Consider the following 10683-nt stretch of genomic DNA (forward strand, 5'->3'; position numbering starts at 1 on the left):
ATTTTATTATTGAGAGGACAAGGCGGCAATACCCAGCAAAGTTAAAAAAAAAAATACAGTAGCTAGCATCCTCCAACGAGATTTCCTCAATTTGATATCGTCGGGATCCCAGTTTATCTCTCGTTGAACAGCTTGTACACAGCTGGGGGAGGCGCATATGCCCATCTTTTTGAGAGGGAAATCAGAATCATATACACGCGGGTAGAGAGAGAGAGAGAGAGTGAAATCAGGCTAAATAAGCACGTACAGTTAGCGGTGACTGACGACAGAAGTTCTGAGTGCAGATGAAGATGCGGCGAGTCTCTTCCTGATCCCACCTGAAATCGCCCCTTTGAAGCGCCGCACCGATCTCTGTCTGGACCTACCAATAGTTGGTGAAATATCTTATAATCCATCTGCTCTCGCCAGCCTAGCTTCCATGTTTTTATTTTCCTTTCCAGCCAACCTATCAGCTGATTGTTCAATACCAAGGCATCCGTGTGGGTGTTATTTTCATGGATTTGATTTCATGGTTTGTCTCTCACTTGTCTTTACTAGCGCCTCCTTGCTCTGCACAGGGTGGATGGAAGCTCACCGCAGTTGTCCTACGCCCAAGCATTGATGATGGTTATCTCCGCCTGTCGCTGGCTGTTGCCAGTTTCCTCTCCTTGTTCCTTTGAAGGAAATGTCGCCCTCAACTGTCCTACATCCAAGAGCAATGTGGTTAATAGACGGTAATCGAAGTAACAAGGCCTTTCACCGCTGGTATATCGTACCCGAATTCTGTAATAACACAGCAAGAGGAGCAATCAGCTACACTATCGAATTTTCTAGCAAAAACTAAGGGTGTGTTTAGTTAGTGAAAAAAATTGGGTTTTGGCACTGTAGCACATTTCGTTATTACTTAACAAATAATACCCAATTATGGACTAATTAGGCTTAAAAGATTCATCTCGTGCTAATCAGTTAGACTGTGTAATTAGTTATATTTTTTTAACTGTATTTAATGCTTCATGCATGTGTCCGAAGATTCGATGTGATAGGTATTGTACAAACTTTTTTTGCAACTAAACAGGGCCTAACTACAAATAGATCCAAATTATAGTTCACTCTAGTTTTCTTCTACATTAAACTTTTCTAATTTTAACCAATTTATAGAAAAAATATATTAACATCTACAATGCTAAATAAATACATTATCAAGATATATTTTATGGTATATTTAATGAAAATAATTTGACGTCGCAGATGTTAGTACTTTTTCTATAAACTTGGCCAAAATTGGATAAATTTGATTTAGACCAAAACCAAATCAAACTATAATTGACTTGGAGTGAGGAGTATATATATAGTAAATAATTGGAGGTGTAGAGTTTATCAGCAATGTGATCTCAGCAGAAAACATATCATACAATGAATTTATATCAAATAAAAAGTGCCAGACTGCCGGTGCTGGTCCACTATAGCTGTATACCTACCTGCAGGAGCACAGCATCGCAGCCCATGAGCTGCAAATATTCATCAATACCACCCAGTGACCCAGATATTTATAATTTGCTCGCATAAATTGATTTTACAAAGGCAGAAAGAGCTTTTCTTTAGAAACACAAATACACGTGAAATTTGTGACATGGTAATTGTATAAGTGAGCTTCTTTGTTAAAAGCCTTCAAATACCATCATATTTTAAGATAGCATTTAATTAGAATATGTGATGCTCAAAGACATAGATATCCCACAATTAATGTCTCTTACTGACTAATAAATTCTTTTTGTCTCATTTTGTCACTAAATATGCTATTCAAAATAAGGCACGGCAGAAAACCATTATAACCACATATTAAATTGAATATCATGAAATTAGTTAGAAATGAACAATTGAAGTTAGTTAGAAATAAACAATTGAATGTCGTGATTTCGAGTGTCCATCACCTGTCTTTCTTTTGAGGAACGAGAGTACTCTATCCTGCCTGTGATGAGTGAATTGTCAACCGTGCGGTGTGATCGTGCGCTTGGTCTTCGGATTGCAGGTACACGGGCGTCGAGTGTCGGCGGGGAGCTGCCGTGGAGGTGCTGTGGCCGATGGACCGTGCGGTGGACGGCGGTGAAGGGCAGCCGGGACCGGAGCTCGGACCGGGCGGCAGCTGTGGCGTCCACTCCTGGATCGAGGGCGCAAGCGGCGACGGAAGGCGGGTTTCTTGGTTTGCGCCACAAAACCAAGGAGGCGGACGGCGGTTGAAGACGCCAAGTCATGGAGGCGACGGGCGTCGGTCTCGGGACTGACGGAGGCGACGGGCGTCGACGGAGTCTAGGGCCTCGCTGCGGGCGAGGAGGTGACGGGCGTCGGGCGGCGTCTAGGGCCGTCAGGAGGCCGAGGCGGGAACGGCGTCTAGGGCCACGGCGTGGAGGCGGGAATCTTCCCGCGCGTGAGGTTTTGGCGGTTTTCTCAAAACTGGCCACCTACCCGGGTTTCGCGGACCCTCCAAAACCGCGGACCGGATCTTCGTCGACGTGGCGGCATCGCAGCAAAGACTTCGAGTCGAAGAAAGAAGCTCCGCCGTCGATCGAGAGTGTACAACGGGCTGCTGCAGACCCGACCGGTCTGACCGGTCCCCTGGACCGGTCTTACCGGTCTGGCCGCAGCAGCCGGGTATAAATACCCCCACCAGCCCGTGGGTGGGTGAGTCTCTTGAGTCTTTTGTTTTCTCTGAGTTTTTCCTTCTCCCAGCCTCTGCTCTAGGTTAGGGCCAAGGACTCCAACGCAAAGAGAGTTTAGATTATAGCTATTCTCTTCAATCTAGTGGGTGGATGATGGGCGGATGGCTCTAGCCTTTTTGTATAGGTGAATTCCTCGGTGATTAATGGATGAAATTTGTTTGAGATTCACTTGTGTGTATTGAGCATCTCGTCCTCCCCTTCTCTCTTGCGTTTTCGGTTTAATTCTCCTCTTTTGGTGTGTTTCTTGTGTGGAGGAGATCAACCCTTGAATTCGTGGTTTGATGGACTCTTTGTGACGATTCTAATCCTTCTAGCCATGTGCTAAACCTACTGGAATCGAGAGTTCTCACGAATTGGCGATTTCGTGTTCTTGAGAAAACCCCAATCCTCTTTGATCTTTCCTCGATTTCTCTCGATCCGTGAATCTTTTGGGTGAGATCCTTTGGGGATATGTTCACGGGGTAGTTACGAAGCTTTCCTCCAAGTTTCGTTGGATTTGGACTTTGTTTGCTCGAGATTTGACATTTGGAGCTTTGTTGGCGGGCTGACTGGGAGAGACCGGTCTGACCGGTCTGCAGTTTGAAATTCCCAGCCCGACCGGTCAGACCGGTCCAGTACACCGGTCAGACCGGTCTATGTGTGCTGTGCTGCAATTTGTGAAGTTTCACTCGCTTTGCTTCCGCGCCGCAACCTGGGTCTTCTGCTTCGAGATAGCTGGTCCATAGCTATTCTCGCTGACCTGGGTTGGAGGGCTTGCGGTGATTTTGGGACGTAGGCCGACGATTCGAATTTCGAAGAAATTTTGATCGGCTCCCATTCATCCCCCTCTGGTCGCCAGTTTTGGTCCCTCGTCTTTCAAAAGGAAGTGTACATCACCTATTTTATTTAAATTGAATAATTCAACCTACTTCACGAGTTCCAAGTTATACTTCATAACTTTTGCTATGTACCTAGATATATATTATATCTATTCATCAAGATATAGACTATATCTAGATACATAGAAAATACTAATTACTAACAATAAAAAAAAGTAGGTGGTCCCGTATTCCCGTCCAAAACATGTGACTGTTTTGGACTGAACAAATGTTGTATTAAGTGCATTCAACCTTCTATATTTTATCTCCTACTTCCTCCCGACACAATACTATATTTTGACCACAGTGTTGCACTTTTGTAATAGATTATGGTATGATATCGATATTGGATATTTTTTATAGAATGGAAGTATTTCTCAAATAAACTTGTTTTAAAGATTCCAAACTATATTTCAAAAACAATAACTGATATGCAGGTTTTAAACATTTTTCATAAGGTAGAGGATTTTTTATTAGGAGTAATAACTAACATAAAAATACAAATATTCACAAAGAAAAGTGGTACTATCATGGATAAGAACAATTTATATATTTTCCTGCATAACTAACTAAAAATTGTTGGTAAAAGAATTTATCCTAATGAAATGATATACACCTTATAATTTCAAAGGGAGTATAGTATTGACCAGTTGAAAACGAACTTTTTTTTTGTATGAAACATCAAGTAAACTTTATTGAATGTATGCAGGGTGTTTCTGCAAAAAAAAATGTATGTAGGGTAATTGCTAATGTCCATTGCAGTGACAACTGCAAGAGATAACCTACAGCAGAGCAAGATGAATAGACCATCAAAGAAAAGAGAAAGCAGGATCGCGCTTGAAAATCTTCCACCCAATGAATTCTTTAATTAAATAATCAGTCGCTGCTACTAGCATGAGACTAAGGAGCATCGTACCAAAGGAGGACCTGTCGCGATGGGATGGAAGACGTTATCCATTACTCGTACAGGTACCTTTTCCCATCATCCGATACTGCTCTCCTCCGATGGCATGCTGCAGCAGCCAGCAGCCACTTTGTTTCACTACCATCCACATGACAATGTCGCGAAAGAAGAGAAGCGTGCGTCCTCGTCATCCCCTTTCAAGTAAAAAAGAATTCAGTGAGAGCAAAGAATTTCTCCTCTCTTCTTTTCATTTCGTCCAATGCGTCTGCGTTTAGTTTTCAGAAAGGGGGTCGGTCCTGTGGGGTGGACCGGATAGCAATAATAGTTAACAACTGACCGTGTCGGGCATTTCTCTCATCGCTGTGTCGACCAATGGTTGGTCCTCCTCACGTGGGCCCCACGGCCGTGGGTGTGGGGCAGTTCCGAGGTGGCTGCCTCTGAGTGGCCACAGGCGGCTGCCCCGCCGGCCGGTGTCCCGGAGAGTTGGAGTTGGAGGCTGGATCTCGAGTAGTCTCCTGGAGTCCTGGTCCTGCCGAGTGGGTACTGGGTAGTGGGTACTGCTGGAGTGCTGGGCACCACGGATGGCGGGTAGCGTAGGCGCAGTACAGCACCGTTTTTTGCGCTAGAATTGTTACATCCATGCCCCTCAAGAATGATCTATTGACAAATCCCCCATCTGCAGGTGTTTCAGCATCTTGAGTGAGGGACCGAAACTGGCGACCAGAGGGGGGTGAATGGGAGCCGATCAAAACTTCTCTCGGAATTGATCCGTCGGCCTATATCCCAAAATCACCACAAGCCCTCAAGAGTTCTAGGTGAAGTTTGGTATAGCTGTGGAAGAGCAAAACCAACACAAAACACCCCTAGAACGTGCGAGAGAAAACACGGAAGCGAACGAGAAAATCTGCAGACCTGACAGACTCGGACCGGTCAGACCGCTCGCTCAGACCGGTAGGGCTGGAGCTGAAGTCACAGACCAGTCAGACCGGTTTCAGAAACCGGTCAGACCGGTCGCTCCCAGAAAGCCCGCAAACAAAGCTTCAAATGGTGAATCTCGAGCAAACGAAGTCCAAATCCAACGAAACTTGGAGGATAGCTTCGCATCTACCCCGTGAATATATCCCCAAAAGATCTTTCCCAAAAGATTAATAGATCGTGAGGATTCAAGGGAAGATCAAAGAGGATTGGGGTTTTCTCAAGAACCCAAAAACTCCAATTCGTGAGAACTCTCGATTCCAGTAGATTTAGCACTAGACTAGAAGGATTAGAATCGTCACAAAAAGTCCATCAAATCACGAATTCAAGGGTTTGTCTCCTCCGAACACAAAACACACCAAAAGAGGAGAATTGAACCCCAAAACGCAAGAGAGGAAGGAGAGGACGAAAACTCAGCACACAAGGGTGAATCTCAAGACAATTTGATTCATAAATCACAGAGGAATTCACCTATACAAGGCTAGAGCCATCCACCCATCATCCACCCTCTAGATTTGAGTGATTAGCTATAACCTAACCCTTTTTTGCATTGGAGACCTTGGCCCTGACCTAGAGCATGAGGAAGGAGAATGAGTAAACAGAAAAGGACTCAAGAGACTCAAAACCCACGACCTGAAGAAGGGGCGACTTAAATACCCGGCTGTCGCGGCCGGACCGGTCAGACCGATCCATGGGACCGGTCAGACCGGTCGGGTCTGCAGCAGCCCGCTGTACAGACTCAATCGACGGCGGAGTTTCTTTCTTCGACTCGAAGTTTTTGCTGCGATGCTGCCACGTCGACGAAGTTCTGGTCCGCGGTTTTGGAGGGTCCGCGAAACCCGGGCAGATGGTCGGTTTTGAGAAAACCGCCAAAACTCCTCGCGCGGGAAGATTCCCACCTCCACGTCGTGGCCCTAGACGCTGTTCCCGCCTCGGCCTTCTAACGGCCCTAGACGCCGCCCGACGCCCGTCACCTCCTCGCCCGCAACGAGGCCCTAGACGCCGTCGACGCCCGTCGCCTCCGCCAGTCCCGAGACCAACGCCCGTGCCTCCACGACTTGGCGTCTTCAACCGCCGTCCACCTGCTTGGTTTTGTGGCGCAAACCATTAAACGCGCCTTTAGTCGCCGCTTGCGTCCTCGATCCAGGAGTGGACGCCACAGCTGCCGCCCGGCCCGAGCCCCTCCACGGCAACTCTCCGTCGACACTCAACGCCCGTGTACCTGCAATCCAAAGACCAAGCGCACGATCACACCGCACGGTTGACAATTCACTCATCACAGGCAGGTTAGAGTACTCAACATTCCTCAATCTCCCCCTTGATGAGTATATTGTCAACACACCACCAGAAACCAGAGAAGTGATAAAATAGAACCAAGAAAGTGAAGAACTCAAGCAAGTGACTAAAAACTCATAAAGTCAAGAATAGTCACTTACTCAAGCACAGATCGATTCCCTAAGACAAGGGCAACGGCTCGACGCAATCGATCAAAAGCCAAAACATGACTCCTCAAAGACAGAGGTAACGCTCGACGCAGTCATGCTCAAAGTGGAGAAAAAATCAGGAGCCAAACAAAGCAGAAACTCCCAAAGCAAAGCTTTTCCCACAAGTTTTTTCAAAAATCAAACAAGTCTCCCCCTTGTCCGATCACTTCTCCCAAAATTCTCCCCCTTGTTGGCACAAGCACACATCAAGCCTAAAAAGACCTAAAACTCCCCCTGAAACTGAGACTCCCCCTGAACAGATGCTATGCAATGAATGCAATGCAGGAGGTGTAAGTGAAAGCATTCAGAGATACAAAGATATGAGCAACATCTAGTCACAAGCGCGTGTGCATCCATAAACAAGACATGCATCTAGCTCAACAGGGTATATCAAATCAGTCTAGAGCTAGGCAAGTTCAGTTTAGGAGAAACAAAAGCATCACCCAAGATCTAGCACTAACAAGTAGGGAATGGAAAGCAGTGCTAATCATACTCATACAGGTGATCCAAACTCAGCCAAAACAAGTTGCAAACATTCATTTTTCGATCAAATTTATATCAAGCAAATCTTAATGCCAGGGGTTGAAAGCTTGTCATGCTTCACTTAGCAACGAGGCCAAGCCTATGCCAAAAGACAATCAGAAGCTTAAAGCACTCGTTTCAGTCATGCACAGCCTTGCCCGGATTCTCACAAGTGCAAAGTGAGCCGTCCCGAAAGCTCGATCAGTGCGACAAGCAATCCAACCTAGATCTTTTTAATCCATTTCAAGAGCAGTTCAAGCAATTTTATCAGATTTAGATCATTTCAAGTATGAATTGCTGAACGAAAGGCTACACTACCATGAATAAGATAGCAAAGCATATCAACACGCCCTAACATGCTAGTAGCCAAGATAGGGTGATCATGTTTTCAGATTTTTCAAATCAAAATAGCTTAACTCAGATGATGTCATATACACAGTGGAGCAAGCTATACATGATCAAATTTATCAACTCACACTAGCAGGCACTAGAAGATCATAGCAATGTATACAAGAATGCTAGTGCAAGTGAGACAATGCAAAATGCAAACATATACAATGCATATGCACAATGCAACTACCAAACCTAGAAAACAAAGAGAAGCAAATAAAACCTACAAAGCTAACCAGAGAAAAGTCAGCGATCAAAAGGGGTAACAAACTCCAAACTCCCCTCGCAAGCGAGCAAAGGTGTCCTGCTCTAGCGGTTTGGTGAGGATATCTGCGGTTTGCCTCTCTGAAAGGACATGGATCAAGTCTATGTGTCCTCTCTCATGGTTATCTCGCAGGGAATGGAATCTGATATCTATGTGTTTGGTTCTGGAGTGTAGGACATGGTTCTTTGCAATGCTAATGGCTGACATGTTGTCTACAAAGATGAGAACCCTACCAAAACACAATCCATAATCCTGCAAGGTTTGTTTCATCCATAGGATCTGGGAGCAGCAGCTAGCAGCGGCAACATACTCAGCTTCTGTGGAGAAAAGTGCTACGCTAGCCTGCTTGCAAGAGGACCAAGACACCAAAGATAAACCGAGAACTGTATGTCCGGCCGCGTTGCCGTCAGGTACAGGAGGGAGCCGATCATGCTCCTATACTCCTTCTGGTCCACCGCCTCGCCGTCCAAGTCCTCATCAAGTGCCGTCGATGTGCTGATCGGAGTCGGCTGAGGAGACAAGTCACTCATGTCGAACTTCCGCAGTAAGTCCTTGGTGTACTTGGCTTGATGGACGAACGTGCCCTGGGAAGTTTGCTTGATCTGCAGCCCGAGGAAGAACTGCAGCTCACCCATCATGCTCATCTCGAACTCCCTGGACATCTGCTCAGAAAACTTGGAAACAAGAGCATGAGAAGAGCTACCAAAGATAATATCATCTACGTATATCTGAACTAATAGAAAGTCAGTGCCAGACCGCATGAGGAACAAAGTTTTATCCACACATCCCATTTTAAAGCCCTGAGCCAGCAAAAAGGTTTTCAGTCTATCATACCAAGCTCTAGGTGCCTGTTTCATACCGTAAAGAGCTTTCTGAAGTTTATAAACATGGTTTGGAAACTTGGGATTTTCGAAACCAGGGGGTTGCTTCACATAAACCTCTTCTTCAATAAAACCATTCAAGAAGACAGATTTAACATCAATTTGGAAAACTTTAAAACCCTTGGAAGCAGCAAATGCAAGAAAGATTCGAATAGCTTCCAAATGAGCAACAGGGGCAAAAGTCTCCTCAAAATCAATACCCTCTTTTTGGCAAAACCCCTGGGCAACAAGACGAGCCATGTTTCGAACAACCAAACCATCCTCACCCTGCTTGTTTTTGAAAACCCACTTTGTTCCGATGGGATTACAAGTAGGTGGAGGCTCGACTAAAACCCAAACTTGATTTCTTTCAAAATTTTCAAGTTCCTCATGCATGGCATTGACCTAATTAGAATCAGAAAGAGCGTGTCCAATATCTTTGGGCTCAAAAGAGGCAACAAACGCTGAATGAGCAAAGCCAGCGATACTTGTTACCTTGGACCTGGTGACTCGCTCGTTGAGATCACCTAGCATCTGTTGAGGTGGATGATGACGCTGAATGTGTCGAGGTGCTTCCCGCGTCGAAGTCGCCTCCTCCTCAACCAAATCTGGTGTCTCCTCAGGTGCAACTGGTGAAGCCTGAGTCACCTGCTCGATCGGCCCCCGGGAAGTAGACGTAGTCGGGTCAGGGCCGTCGTCATCCTCCGAGCTCGTGGCAGAGACGGCTGGGTCCACAGCACGCATGGTAGCCACAGCGTCGCCCTCCGCAGCTTCTTCCTCCTCATCTTCAAAGATGGAGGTGCCGAGCTCATCATCCCTTGCAACTTCAAAGACAGAAGAATTGCACGGTGCAGTCTCGTCGAAAGTGACTTCACAAGTCTCTCTGATGATGTTAGTATCAATAATTAGCACACGGAAAGCTCTGGAGTGAGAAGCATAACCGAGAAAAATGCCGTCAGACGAGCGAGATTCAAACTTATCAAGATTTCCATCTTTCAGCACAAAGCACCGGCAACCGAAAACTCTGAGATGGTCAACACAGGGCTGGCGTCCAAATCGCAACTCATAAGAAGTCCTGTGCATGAAAGCACATAAGAAAATGCGGTTGGACACATAACAAGCGGTGTTAACCGCCTCAGCCCAGTATTTGCGAGGAGTCCTATGCTCATCGAGCATCGTCCTCGCCATCTCAACCAGCGTCCGATTCTTCCGCTCTACAACTCCATTCTACTATGAAGTGTAAGAAGAAGAATACTGGTGTTCAAGCCCTTGATCACTGCAAAAGGCGTCAAAACGAGCATCTTTGAATTCTATGCCATTATCACTGCGAATCGCTCGCATGGCCTGGGGTAGCTCGTTTTTCAACCTCAAGATCAAGTCTCGAACCAACTCAAAAGCCTCATCCTTGGTTCTCATGAAAAAGACCCAAGAATAGCGAGAAAAATCGTCCACGATCACAAGAACGTACCATTTCCCACCAACAAACATCAACCGAGAAGGACCAACTGTTTCCATGTGAAGCAACTCTCCAGGGTGAGAGGTCATCACCTGATTAATAGGCGGATGAGAAGCGGCAAACAAGGTCCTTTTCAAACTTCAATTTGGGCAATCCTCGGATCAGACCAAATGAGCTCAGTCTCAACAACAAGTCAAAGCTCAAATGTCCAAGTCTCCTATGCCACTTCCACATATCAGAAGAAGGACCAGCCAACAAGCAACGAGAAGGGCCA

Source organism: Panicum virgatum, chromosome 1N (assembly GCF_016808335.1).
Source record: "Panicum virgatum strain AP13 chromosome 1N, P.virgatum_v5, whole genome shotgun sequence".
Classification (NCBI taxonomy): Eukaryota; Viridiplantae; Streptophyta; class Magnoliopsida; order Poales; family Poaceae; genus Panicum; species Panicum virgatum.